The sequence below is a fragment of the Pelobates fuscus genome, chromosome 5, assembly GCF_036172605.1.
Source record: "Pelobates fuscus isolate aPelFus1 chromosome 5, aPelFus1.pri, whole genome shotgun sequence".
Classification (NCBI taxonomy): domain Eukaryota; kingdom Metazoa; phylum Chordata; class Amphibia; order Anura; family Pelobatidae; genus Pelobates; species Pelobates fuscus.
The window spans coordinates 171,716,104-171,730,809 of NC_086321.1; the positions used below are offsets into that span (position 1 = coordinate 171,716,104).

Sequence of the window (14,706 nt, forward strand, 5' to 3'; positions counted from 1 at the left end):
ATCTCGGGGACCGCGGTGGCTTCCGCATCTGCCAGGGTACGTGAGACAGTTCTTGGACCCCCAGATTGCTGTGGTGCTTAAATTCTGTGCCATGGGGGACCAGTTTTGTCCGGAGCCTCTACAGCCCGCGACCGGTCAGCATGGCGGTCGGGCCCCGCCCCCCCAATACACTTTTTTATCCCTTATTATATACTGTATTGCTTTCATTATGTTTTAATATTCAAGTACTTTTTGAATTGGACCTAACTTTGCTGCTGTTGGATTGTTTGCATGTAACAATTTATATTTATACCTGTATCCTTGAGTGGGGATCATACCACTTCAAGCGCTATCGGAGGAGCCAGGTTTTACGGCTCCATTACACGTGAGTGTACATCTTATAGTTTTTACCTACCCTTGCTCCATAGTTCTAAATACTTCACCATATATGATTTTTATTTGTTTATTTTTTATGAGGATACCCCGTACTACACCTACAATCGAAGAATTACCTCTGCACTTAATCCATAGGCAGGTATTATTCCGCCCAGGAGCATACACTGGAGCTGTATTGAAGCTCCAGAAAAGTGTGAGTGCACATCTTTTATCTTACCTATCACAACTACAGTTTTGAAATACTACACTATTATTTCTTCTCTGGTTCTCTCCACATATACCTTGTCAAGGATTACTGAAGCGCTGCATCTACCCCCGTTTTTATCCTGGTTTTCTGATCGGAAAAGAGAGACTCCGTATTGGTGTTTGAGCTACTTGTAGACTATTATCATCTTGCTCCTGCGCTGAATTTTATTTTTGTGTTATTGTGACCAACGTAAATGGTGTCTGCTGACGGAGTTATGTGTGTGAAATAGTTAACTAGTACAAGATAAAAAAAGCTATGAACCAAAGAAAAATATGAAGCATATATGCTGCAGGCCTGCTTTGGACAGAGCACGTTGCAAGAGTCCTCTTCAACGTGGTAAGTGTCTGGGATACTCTGCAGCTGCTCTAGGCACAAACATGGTTATTTGGTCTAGAGATCACAACTGACTGGGAGCTGCTGGGAATGTTCCGGACGGTATACCCAGCTCCTGCAGTAGGGGGGTTGCTTCAAAAGAGGTGTGCAAGGGAGCAGGTTTTTCCATCTTTTTCTGCTATGAGCCGGTTCGTGCCCCACCTATATGGCACCTCATGGTCTCGTAGATGCTGGGTAAGATGTCAAAGGGATTGCCTCCACAGGACAGTGTGTCTGGACAAATCTTGGTAGAGGTTTAGTGTATTACCCTCAAAAATCGTGGAATAGGTATTTCACGTCGTTCCCATGACCAGTCCTCTGTCAGAGTCCTGAACGAACTTAATGAGGACTTCCTGAGAGTTTCCCGAGGGGGGGAGGGGCCTGGCTGGTGTGAGCAAATGGAAGCAGTCATCCACCACTACATGCTTAGCTTGTTTCGGTGGGAGCAGTGTGGCGACAAGCCGCCGTACAAAGTGGGGTAACTCACTTGGTGGAATGGTCTCAGGAACCACCTGGTGCAGGGGGGTCCAGATATATCAGGAACCGAGGTTCGTTATGGCCCTCAATTTTTTATTTTTCTTACCCATCTGCTTTGTGGGTGGATTCTCTGTTTTCGGGTTGTGGGGTGTGAGTTAAGATTGCAAGTTACCGCGGAGTTTGTGGAAACCAAGCAGAGCTCCCTCTGCATGCTTCCGACTCGCCAGTTTGCTGGCTCTGCCCCCCTTTATTGATTTTGTAGCTCGTCTCTGCACTTTTTCTAGTTATATGATATTTATCTGTATTGAATCTCATCTGTGCCCTGCCTATCTAGTCCCCCAATTTATCCAAATCCCTCTGTAGAAAAGTATTTTTAGACTAAATTACCTTTCTTAGATTTGTCATCTGCAAACACTGATACACGACTTTTAGTGCCAACTTTAAACCTTCTGTGTGGAACTGTATCAATATCCACATAGATCACATCCACTTGTAATAACCCTATCTATATTTCTCCTCACTTCTTTATAGAATATAATTTAGTTCGATATGACCTGTTCTTCATAAAATCACGTTGATTCCTGTAAATTATATTGATGCTCAAAAAGAATTCACGAATATCACCCCTTAAACGGTTTGCCAACCGTTGATATTAAGCTCATGGGTCTGTAGTGTCTTTGTTGAGCTATTAAATCCTTTTTAATTACAGGTACCACCTATGCTTTTCTCCAATCCTTTGGTACGATTTCTGAAAGAAAAGGTCCCTTAACCCCTTAAGGACACATGACATGTGTGACATGTCATGATTCCCTTTTATTCCAGAAGTTTGGTCCTTAAGGGATTAAAGATCAAAACCAGTGTTTTGGGTATTTATGCTCTAAGTACTAGACGGATGTCGATGCTCCTTCTCCTACAGAGCGCCGCAATTGTGGAACGACCTCCCGCACATTTTAAAATCTTCCCTAAGCCTAAAGTCCTTTAAGAGATCCCTCTACATACCTCAAAACAGAATGCACCTGTCATGGTTGATTATATATTTCCTACCTGTTCTTTGTTAAATTTTGTATATATTGTATATTAATATTGTTTTTGTATTTTATTGTACCATAATGTAACAATGCAATGACTTGTGGACCCAGGACATACTTGAAAACGAGAGAAATCTCATTGTATCTTTCCTGGTAAAATATTTTATAAATAAATAAATAAATAAATAAATATCCTCTATATATGATCTTGTATATGCGCAACTAGATGCTGTTGGAATATACTGCCCATAAGAAGGCGCCTCTTTCCAAGATAACTTGTAGGATAGGGAGAGATGAGACATCAAAGAGTGTTATGCTCCATCCATTACATTATCCACAAATTGTCTTGTCTTTATTATTATTTATAAAGCGCCAACAAATTCTGCAGCGCTGTACAATATAAGACGAAGTTCCTGCATTATCTCTTTTGATTGCATTGGAATTTTCATCAAAATTTTAGCAAAGTCTTTATAGTTTGTTTTAAAACTGTAATTATATCTTTATGAAAAACATAAAAAGTGACAATGTCTCTTTAAATCTGATGAATGGTTGGCTTTAATCAATGCTAAATGAGGTAGCATACAATATATATTTATTTATTCCAAAGATTGCTGCCTTGGCCTACATTTTGCATGCATATTCTCACAAATCACTGTTTAATTAACAAGTCAAACCATTTGGTCTTATGACACACGACTGACTCCTATACTAGGCACTACATTACGTTACCTCCCTAGTGGACCTGTCACCCCGCGGAAGGTTTCTGTAATGTAGGTCCGGCTATGGGCGCCGCCTGTGTCTGCCCTTCCTGTTCTGTTATTGGCTGGCAGATCCGTCACTCACATGCGACGTGTTCCATTCTGCGCTTCCGGCTGCGAGGCGGGGCCGTGCTCAGTGAGCGAGGAGGAGTCTGAGCTGAGATCCGGATCAAGATCCCGGGGGCAGCCGCAGCAGCAGACAGCGATCCCCTCATTCCGGACAGACAGACACAGCCCTCCCTCCTGCACTAACCGAGGAGCACCTCACAGGAGGGCAGCCAGGAGGAACCATTGAGCCAGGTGTGTGCGGGGAGCATGCTGGGAGATGGAGAGAGGGTGCATGGCTGGCATGGCATGGGAGGGCAGGGACTGCTCAGTGCATTGTGAGGAGAACACGCTGCTTGGGAAATCCCTGCTGGATAAATGGCATGCAGAGCATTATATATCACCATTATCAGTACAGGGACTAGCATTCACAGTATCCATATCATCATTATCAGCACTGGGACTAGCATTCACAGTATCCATATCATCATTATCAGCACTGGGACTAGCATTCACAGTATCCATATCATCATTGTCAGCACTGACTAGCATTCACAGTATCCATATCATCATTGTCAGCACTGACTAGCATTCACAGTATCCATATCATCATTGTCAGCACTGACTAGCATTCACAGTATCCATATCATCATTGTCAGCACTGTGACTAACATTCACAGTATCCATATCATCATTATCAGCACTGTGACTAACATTCACAGTATCCATATCATCATTATCAGCACTGTGACTAACATTCACAGTATCCATATCATCATTATCAGCACTGTGACTAACATTCACAGTATCCATATCATCATTATCAGCACTGTGACTAACATTCACAGTATCCATATCATCATTATCAGCACTGTGACTAACATTCACAGTATCCATATCATCATTATCAGCACTGTGACTAACATTCACAGTATCCATATCATCATTATCAGCACTGTGACTAACATTCACAGTATCCATATCATCATTATCAGCACTGTGACTAACATTCACAGTATCCATATCATCATTATCAGCACTGTGACTAACATTCACAGTATCCATATCATCATTATCAGCACTGTGACTAACATTCACAGTATCCATATCATCATTATCAGCACTGTGACTAACATTCACAGTATCCATATCATCATTATCAGCACTGTGACTAACATTCACAGTATCCATATCATCATTATCAGCACTGTGACTAACATTCACACTATCCATATCAATATTATCAGCACTGTGACTAGCATTCACACTATCCATATCAATATTATCAGCACTGTGACTAGCATTCACACTATCCATATCAATATTATCAGCACTGTGACTAGCATTCACACTATCCATATCAATATTATCAGCACTGTGACTAGCATTCACACTATCCATATCAATATTATCAGCACTGGGACTAGCATTCACACTATCCATATCAATATTATCAGCACTGGGACTAGCATTCACACTATCCATATCAATATCATCAGCACTGGGACTAGCATTCACACTATCCATATCAATATCATCAGCACTGGGACTAGCATTCACAGTATCCATATCAATATTATCAGCACTGGGACTAGCATTCACAGTATCCATATCAATATCATCAGCACTGGGACTAGCATTCACAGTATCCATATCATTATCATCAGCACTGGGACTAGCATTCACAGTATCCATATCATTATCAGCAGCACTGGGACTAGCATTCACAGTATCCATATCATTATCAGCAGCACTGGCACTAGCATTCACAGTATCCATATCATTATCAGCAGCACTGGGACTAGCATTCACAGTATCCATATCATCATTGACAGCACTGGGACTAGCATTCACAGTATCCATATCATTATCATCAGCACTGGGACTAGCATTCACAGTATCCATATCATTATCAGCAGCACTGGGACTAGCATTCACAGTATCCATATCATTATCAGCAGCACTGGCACTAGCATTCACAGTATCCATATCATTATCAGCAGCACTGGGACTAGCATTCACAGTATCCATATCATCATTGACAGCACTGGGACTAGCATTCACAGTATCCATATCATTATCATCAGCACTGGGACTAGCATTCACAGTATCCATATCATTATCAGCAGCACTGGGACTAGCATTCACAGTATCCATATCATTATCAGCAGCACTGGCACTAGCATTCACAGTATCCATATCATTATCAGCAGCACTGGGACTAGCATTCACAGTATCCATATCATTATCAGCAGCACTGGCACTAGCATTCACAGTATCCATATCATTATCAGCAGCACTGGGACTAGCATTCACAGTATCCATATCATCATTGACAGCACTGGGACTAGCATTCACAGTATCCATATCATTATCATCAGCACTGGGACTAGCATTCACAGTATCCATATCATTATCAGCAGCACTGGCACTAGCATTCACAGTATCCATATCATTATCAGCAGCACTGGGACTAGCATTCACAGTATCCATATCATCATTGACAGCACTGGGACTAGCATTCACAGTATCCATATCATTATCATCAGCACTGGGACTAGCATTCACAGTATCCATATCATTATCAGCAGCACTGGGACTAGCATTCACAGTATCCATATCATTATCAGCAGCACTGGCACTAGCATTCACAGTATCCATATCATTATCAGCAGCACTGGGACTAGCATTCACAGTATCCATATCATCATTGACAGCACTGGGACTAGCATTCACAGTATCCATATCATTATCATCAGCACTGGGACTAGCATTCACAGTATCCATATCATTATCAGCAGCACTGGGACTAGCATTCACAGTATCCATATCATTATCAGCAGCACTGGCACTAGCATTCACAGTATCCATATCATTATCAGCAGCACTGGCACTAGCATTCACAGTATCCATATCATTATCAGCAGCACTGGGACTAGCATTCACAGTATCCATATCATTATCAGCAGCACTGGGACTAGCATTCACAGTATCCATATCATTATCAGCAGCACTGGGACTAGCATTCACAGTATCCATATCATTATCAGCAGCACTGGGACTAGCATTCACAGTATCCATATCATTATCAGCAGCACTGGGACTAGCATTCACAGTATCCATATCATTATCAGCAGCACTGGGACTAGCATTCACAGTATCCATATCATTATCAGCAGCACTGGGACTAGCATTCACAGTATCCATATCATTATCAGCAGCACTGGCACTAGCATTCACAGTATCCATATCATTATCAGCAGCACTGGCACTAGCATTCACAGTATCCATATCATTATCAGCAGCACTGGGACTAGCATTCACAGTATCCATATCATTATCAGCAGCACTGGCACTAGCATTCACAGTATCCATATCATTATCAGCAGCACTGGGACTAGCATTCACAGTATCCATATCATCATTGACAGCACTGGGACTAGCATTCACAGTATCCATATCATTATCATCAGCACTGGGACTAGCATTCACAGTATCCATATCATTATCAGCAGCACTGGCACTAGCATTCACAGTATCCATATCATTATCAGCAGCACTGGGACTAGCATTCACAGTATCCATATCATCATTGACAGCACTGGGACTAGCATTCACAGTATCCATATCATTATCATCAGCACTGGGACTAGCATTCACAGTATCCATATCATTATCAGCAGCACTGGGACTAGCATTCACAGTATCCATATCATTATCAGCAGCACTGGCACTAGCATTCACAGTATCCATATCATTATCAGCAGCACTGGGACTAGCATTCACAGTATCCATATCATCATTGACAGCACTGGGACTAGCATTCACAGTATCCATATCATTATCATCAGCACTGGGACTAGCATTCACAGTATCCATATCATTATCAGCAGCACTGGGACTAGCATTCACAGTATCCATATCATTATCAGCAGCACTGGCACTAGCATTCACAGTATCCATATCATTATCAGCAGCACTGGGACTAGCATTCACAGTATCCATATCATTATCAGCAGCACTGGGACTAGCATTCACAGTATCCATATCATTATCAGCAGCACTGGGACTAGCATTCACAGTATCCATATCATTATCAGCAGCACTGGGACTAGCATTCACAGTATCCATATCATTATCAGCAGCACTGGGACTAGCATTCACAGTATCCATATCATTATCAGCAGCACTGGGACTAGCATTCACAGTATCCATATCATTATCAGCAGCACTGGGACTAGCATTCACAGTATCCATATCATTATCAGCAGCACTGGGACTAGCATTCACAGTATCCATATCATTATCAGCAGCACTGGCACTAGCATTCACAGTATCCATATCATTATCAGCAGCACTGGGACTAGCATTCACAGTATCCATATCATCATTGACAGCACTGGGACTAGCATTCACAGTATCCATATCAATATTATCAGCATTGACTAGTACTCCGAGCATCCACATCATTATAAACATTGGCTAGTAATGGATGGGAACCATCTGTGCACAGACTGCACATCATATTTCAGATCTGTTTGTAGTGAACCATTCTTGTTATACTAGTGATTGCTTCTGCCAGCTGATGATATAAATGGGATATGTCATGCTAGGGATTCAGTTGTTTGCTGATTTTAGCCGATGCATGGGAGTGAAAGAAGCACTATTGCTTTATTAATTTGTGCTACATGCATTATATACATTATGCGTTGTTACAGTGTACATAGGCTTGAATGAAGGAAGGGCGTGTTATGTAGATTATGTAGAATGTTGAGTTAATCTGCAAATGTAAATTATGATCTTTTAGACAATGAGTGGAGATGTTAATTTTTTTTTTTATAGTGTGTGTGTATATGTATGTATATATAATGCCCTTTTTATAGGTAGATGGATGTACCCAGAGTGGTTGTGTTGTTTTCTTATATCCTAGCATTGTCAATCTTAAGGACTACTACTTATTCATGGTGCTATATTTGTATATGATGTGTTTGTGTTTGGAGATAGGTTGTAGCTTTTTAAAGTACACTAGAAGGCATTAACCCCTTAAAATATTTGTCATGTGTCCTTAAGGGGTTAAGGATGGGGTGTAAAAGTGAACTGTGTGTGTCAGCTGTATGATCTCTGCTATTAACCCTTTCTAGGTTATGTCCTGTGAGTCATGCATATGCAAGATTTGTTTGTTACAGGATGTGATGCTTATATTCGCTCTTTCACTAAAAATTAACTTGCCCTCATTTTATTACTTTGTAGGTGGTTTATCTGCTCATTATGTCAACCAAAAATGCATAAATATTTTACAAGTTGCCTTTCTCTAGATCCGAGAATCGGTTTAACTTGCACATTATTATTAACATTGTGTGTGGAATGCTTAGTGGTGACTAATATATGGCACTCCTGCTGTTGTGTTCCTGTGGTGTTCAGTTAGCCAAAAAAGAACTAAACCCATTTGCAGGATACGGATTTTGCAAGCCATAGTCCCCAACAGCTGGAGTGCCAAAGGTTATCTTTTACTGGTATAGGCACAGCATTGTGCTGGGCGCTTTCCTGTTCTGCGGCCTCCTACTGAGCCTTTGATCTTTTCTGAATTGGCCTGCAAGGTGTGTGCAGGAATTTTAGAGTAATAACCTTTTTAATATTAACACATTTATTTTACCCCATATTGTACATAGTGCATTGGTGCCATGTTCCTAAGATTATCAGGTTACATGCTTTCATCTATACCCTGACTTCTGTCCTAATGTCTCTGCCTTCATAGTTCAATTCCATAAAAAAAAAGCTTCCCGAGGTCTGCAGAGTGTAAAGTAAACACACGCCACATACTAGCGTTCTTGCTAATACCTATTTCTATTGCTTACCCTATCTCTGTGGTTGCAGATCACATGATATTCTTACCTGTCCACACATAGACTTCTAACCTTGGATGTTTGGCATTGGGTGGTGTATGTCTGAAAGCTTGTGAATTTTTGGTTATTAAGATTGCTACACATTTGTGCAAAGGTGAAAGCAGGAGGTATGCGGTTTACACGTTGTAGACATGAGTGACATTTTTTATTTAAAGGGAGACTAAAAGCACCCAGACCACTTCATTGCAAATAAGTGTTCTGGTTTCAGTACCATTGCGGGGTTAAACACACCTCTAGCGGCTATCTTCCTGCCAGCATCTAGAGGTGCTTCCGCTGTGAGAACAGTCAGGCTTGGTTCTCAATCGAATCCTGCTCATAGAGAGCATTTGAATGGGGCAGTGTGGCAATTTCATCCAGGAAGGTTGGGCAGCTGTGGCAAGGACTTGCCCTTTAAAATAGGCTAAAATTTTAGCATTATAAATACATATTTGTAACATTAAATCCACATTTAGGGCAGAGTAAGTGGCCTCCCCAATCTGTTTCTTTTTAAACCGCATTTTCTGACCCGCTCCCCCTTCACTTCAGTTTTTTTAAATAATGTAAGATGCAGTTATTCACCACACAGTTAATTGTTAAGCGTTGAAAACAGAATGGAAAACATTTGAAATATAATGCAACTAAAGACAAATACACTTGGTGTAAATCTCCGGTGCACCCTCCAAAATACCTAGTGTATAAAAATCATCAAGCCAAAGTATATTGTGCAATCTCCTTCCCGCTATTCCAAAGTAATAACATGACCTTTTTATAGTAAAAAAATACATAGATGTGGGACATATAAAGCAAAGTACTACTATGAAGTAATAGACTGATGAAACTATAATAGAACCACTCACGTTACTAAGAGCCATCATCAGGCTCTGTAAACACCAACTTCTGGGTGGTAATCTTTGTAACTGAATATCTATTAAGAATCATAAAACTGGGACCATAGTGCAATTCGCCATTTTTTTCTTAAAAACCATATGCTCTCTGAAAACGCAAGATAAAATTGTGAGATTCCCAAGGGCCATCTGGATACTTCAATCTTGTTACCAAGTGGTGGGACTGTCTGGTGCTCTCACCAGCTTGTCTTTGTATTCCCCTTCACTCATTAGCAATAACCATGCAGGTTTGGAGTTCTGGCAATGTCCTCGTTTAGGTCTGCATCTCTGGCCCCTTTCCCTTGTCTTGGCTAACAAGCGCTACGTATATACTATAAGCTTCTTCAAGAAGCATAGCAGTATTGCACAAATGCCTGCATATAATATAAGTAAAAGAGTCTTATTGGCTAGTTCAATACTTACAAAATGAACCCTGTCCTATCTCATTATCTTGTATATACAAAGTACCTGCTTTACCTATCAACTATTCTGTACACAAAGCAATGCATATCATTGCTTTCTATTCCATACCCATCACTGATAAATATGGTGAATTAGTAAATCACCGTGTCGGGGCAAATGTACATGCAACAAATTCTTAAAGCACTGCTTTAATCAAAAATGTATGTGTATGTAAATATAAATAAAAACTATTTTAGGTTTAAAGCGGCCCTGTCTTGCCAAACTACTCTTCCTCTCTCAGAATTTGCTCTTCTCTTATTTCTGATCTACTTTTCTTTAAAAAAACAAGATAAATTAGGGACTACTTTCTTATGTATTTTTCCTGCACTTGACTTTATTTGACTAAAGGAGGAGCTTAAGTCTGCTCCATTTCCTGTGTCAAGGAGAAGGGTGAGTACTTTCTCTGATACAGGAAATGCAGCTGGCTTAAAGTGGCACTGTCATGGCCGAATCCCCCTTTTTTATGTTTTTTTGTTTGTTTTTTAAAGGATCACTATAGTGTCAGGAAAACAAATCGGTTCTCCTGACACTTTAGTACTGTGAGGGTGCCCTCACCCTCAAGGTCCCCCTCCCGTGGTGCTGAAGGGGTTAAAACCTCTTCAGTTACTCACCACCTTCCACTGTAGGGCTCCCTTTTCTCTCATCCCCAGTCTGATGTCAGCGGAGCGGAATACGCGGCGGTGCCGCACGCGCATTCAAAGTGTCCATAGGAAAGCATTTTTCAATAGTAAAACACTTGGGCATGCGAACGGGAATTTCATCCATTCATTCGTCAAAAAGACGAATGAATAGAAATTTCAAATGAATGAACGAAGACCTCTTCATTCGTTTGTTTGGTTTATTACAAGGAGCTAGCTACAGGCCCGCAGCTCCCTCCTTGTAATATGTAAAAATAGAAGCGTCAGGGAGCTGTGCTCCCTGACACTTCCTAACCCCCCCATGTCCTCCCTCACTCTATGGGGGTCAATATTAGCGATCGACCAATATAGTGTTGTTTTTTTTTAAAGAGCTGATCTGATAATCTGTGAACTTTCAGGCTCATAACTTAACGATATTCTGTACATTTACCATTTAGAAAAAATTAACTATTTCTAAAGGTAAATGCACAAATATACGTGTGTGTGTGTGTGTGTGTGTGTGTGTATATATATATATATATATATATATATATATATGTATGTGTGTGTGTGTGTGTGTGTGTGTGTGTGTGTGTGTATATATATAAATTGCCGAATACGTATGTGCAGTGGGGGCCCGCAGCAAGCTCTTACCTTCTCTTCAGCGCCCCTGTCTAAATCTCGTGGAGCGTTGCCATGGTAACCCATGGCAACGCTCTGACTGCCGCGTGACTCGCGAGAGTTAGACAGGGGAGCTAGAGGAGCTGCTGGGAAGGTAAGTAAGAGCTTACTGTGGGTCTTCTAGGACTGGCGGGCTTGTCATGGGCCCGGCGGTCCTAGTATGTATTATCGGCAATATCTGTATCTTTATAGGCTGATACCGGCCAAACCGATAATCTGTTGATTCCTAGTCAATATGATCTCCATAATAGCATAAGGGAGATTTAAAATCTCCTGCATGCCCCTACTCGCTATGCCGTAGGGGCATGTCTACTAAACAGTGAGCAGCCTGTGGCTGCTCACTAATGTAAAAAAGAAAAAAGTCCCCCTAACAAATGCCCCCATGGTGGGGCATCTATTAACTAGTGGGGGGACATGGTCCCCCCCCCCCTAACCCGTGCCCCTGCGAGTGGGGGCTATAAAAGTAAATGGGGGACATAGGGTACCCCTTGGCAGCAGGTGGGGGCCCTAAATGAAAATGGGGAGGGGGGAACCTGTTGTCCTCCCTTGCTCCCACCCATGGGTGACAGGTTGGGGCTAAGTGTAAAAACCCACTGGTGACTAGGGGGCCCCTAGTCACCCCCTCCCAAAAACACATAAATATTTTTTTAATAAAGACCTACCTATCCCCCTCACCCTAAAAATAGTGAGGGGAGGACAATAAAACTAAATCCCTGTAAATTTAAAAAAAAAACTTACCATTTTTTTTTTCTTTCTAAAATCTTTCAGCCCCAAAAAAGGCCAAATAAAAATACATAATACCCGCCGAATTAGGGAGTTATCTGCTAAACGGCTGCAAGATGCAGCCGCGGCACGAATCTGATCGGAGTTTCATTAATTTGAATAAAATTCAGATCAGAACAAAGTCCCGAATTGCGTCCTAACATGACTGAACAAACTGTTTTCATTCTGCTAGGACGCAATTCGGTAGTTTCGCCGGCGTTCTGTCTAAAATGACAGGACGTTTGGGAATACTGACGGGAAACATGGCGAGATCACGGAGGAAAGATGACAATTGTGGGGAAAATTGCATTGACCTTTGGAAACGGAGCACACTTTGTTCCTCCGCTGGTCAGAGATGGTCAAACGTAGGAAACCTCCATAAGACAAGGCAGTCCCTACTTTGTCTTATGTTTTTAAGCTCCTCCTGTGGAGTGCGGCAAAATTAATACAAACAGGGACACTATAGTGCTAGGATTACAAAGCTGTATTCCTAACTCTCTAGAGTTTTCCTTGTAACAGACCGGGACATGGCACACAGACCACTTTGTTTCAATTAAATGGTTTTAGGCCTATAGAGTCCTTTTTAAAAATGGCCAAACTGGAAACATTCTGTAAAATGTTTTCAGTTTTGCTGCACTTGCCTTAAATTTGACTTTTAAAAAAAAAAAAATATATATTTTTATATTAAGGTATTTTTGTTGGTTGTGAAGAGTGGGGTTGTACAGTATAATTTGCTGGTTTGTGATTTGCAAATCAGTGATTTTGGGAGAAAATTTATACATTTGGCTGTAGTCCTAGCTTGCATATTTTAGCCTTTTTGCATTGGGGGGAAAGCGGCCTCTTTAAGATTTAAGCATTGTCCTTTTTACTGGATGTAATGGTTAGCGATGATCACATTAATGCAACCATGCAGGATATATTGGCAAGAGAGAATTGCTCACACATGGATGTCTGTATGCTAACCATACAATCGTCCACGCTTTGTGTCACATTACCCTAAATTTTGTGACACAGCACAAGGCTGTGGTTAAAGTAGATTGTTTTCAAATATATTTATTTTATTAGAGAGATTTTTATAATAACTTTTACCCTGTAAGAAAATACTATAAGTTATACATAAAGAGTAAATATCAGTGTATCCAGTCCATATGTAAATCAATGATGAAAGTATTGAACGTTTAATTTAAAGTACATTTTCATTGTTAAAGTAGATTCTGTTTTGATCCTTTACATTTAATAAAATATTAAGGAATCCACATCTTGTTTACATCATGTGTACAAACAAATCTAATATTTGTAATTGTATGTTTCTCTTTATGGGATTTAGCACTATAAATACAATAGGCTTTATTCAATAAACCAAATAGCTAAACTCTGACTACAAAAGGATTAGTTCCAAATCAGTTATTTTGGCCCAATTTATGCAGTCCTGTTAGATACCCTAATGACTGTTATTCACTGAATGGAGTTGTAAGAGATTCTTCAGTACAAAATGCAAACTTCGGGCAGAAATAGCTGTGCTTAAAATATTCATGCAAGTTGGCTATTTTCTATTTTTAGCTATCTTAGCCTTAAATATACAATCTCTGCAAGTCACAGTTTAGTGACTAAATCTCAGTGTATTTAATATTGTGCCATTGTCTTTCATTGCCTGTGAAATTAGGTTTTATTAATTGTCTTGCTTCTCTCTGTGTTATCCAAGTGGACTGTAAATTTCATACATTCACATTAACACACAGATGCATATAAATACACTGACACATACACAATGACGCATGCGCAGATTGATACACTTTGATTGTGTGTGTGTGTATCTGTGTCACATATACATATTATAAATATTATATTGACAGCCACCCTCCTGTTGGTTAACTTTTGTGTCCAGGAGGGTGGCTTGCGTGGGGTCCTGGTTGAGGCTGATGGGAGTGAGCATACAGCAGCTCACTCCAACCTCACCGCTGCCTTATGCGCTGCGCTCTGTTAGGTGGGAGGAAGTTACAGGCTGACACGGCCGGAAGCCATCTGGGGGGAGTGGACAACTAAGGGGTTAGACCATTCGAGAATGGCTTTACCTTGAGGTAAGAGTGCCTCCAGGAGCCACCTGGCACCATAACTT

The 14,706-nt window shown here is 40.9% G+C and overlaps 1 protein-coding gene across 1 annotated transcript in view; it reads left to right on the forward strand.

Moving 5' to 3' along the window:
• Positions 1-3,378: 3,378 nt before the first annotated feature.
• Positions 3,379-14,706, forward strand: part of CORO1C (coronin 1C) — a 66,691-nt gene continuing 55,363 nt past the window's right edge. Inside the window, exon 1 of the mRNA XM_063454690.1 lies at positions 3,379-3,557. The gene's annotated coding sequence lies outside the window, so the exon portion shown is untranslated. The remainder of the gene's footprint in view (positions 3,558-14,706) is intronic.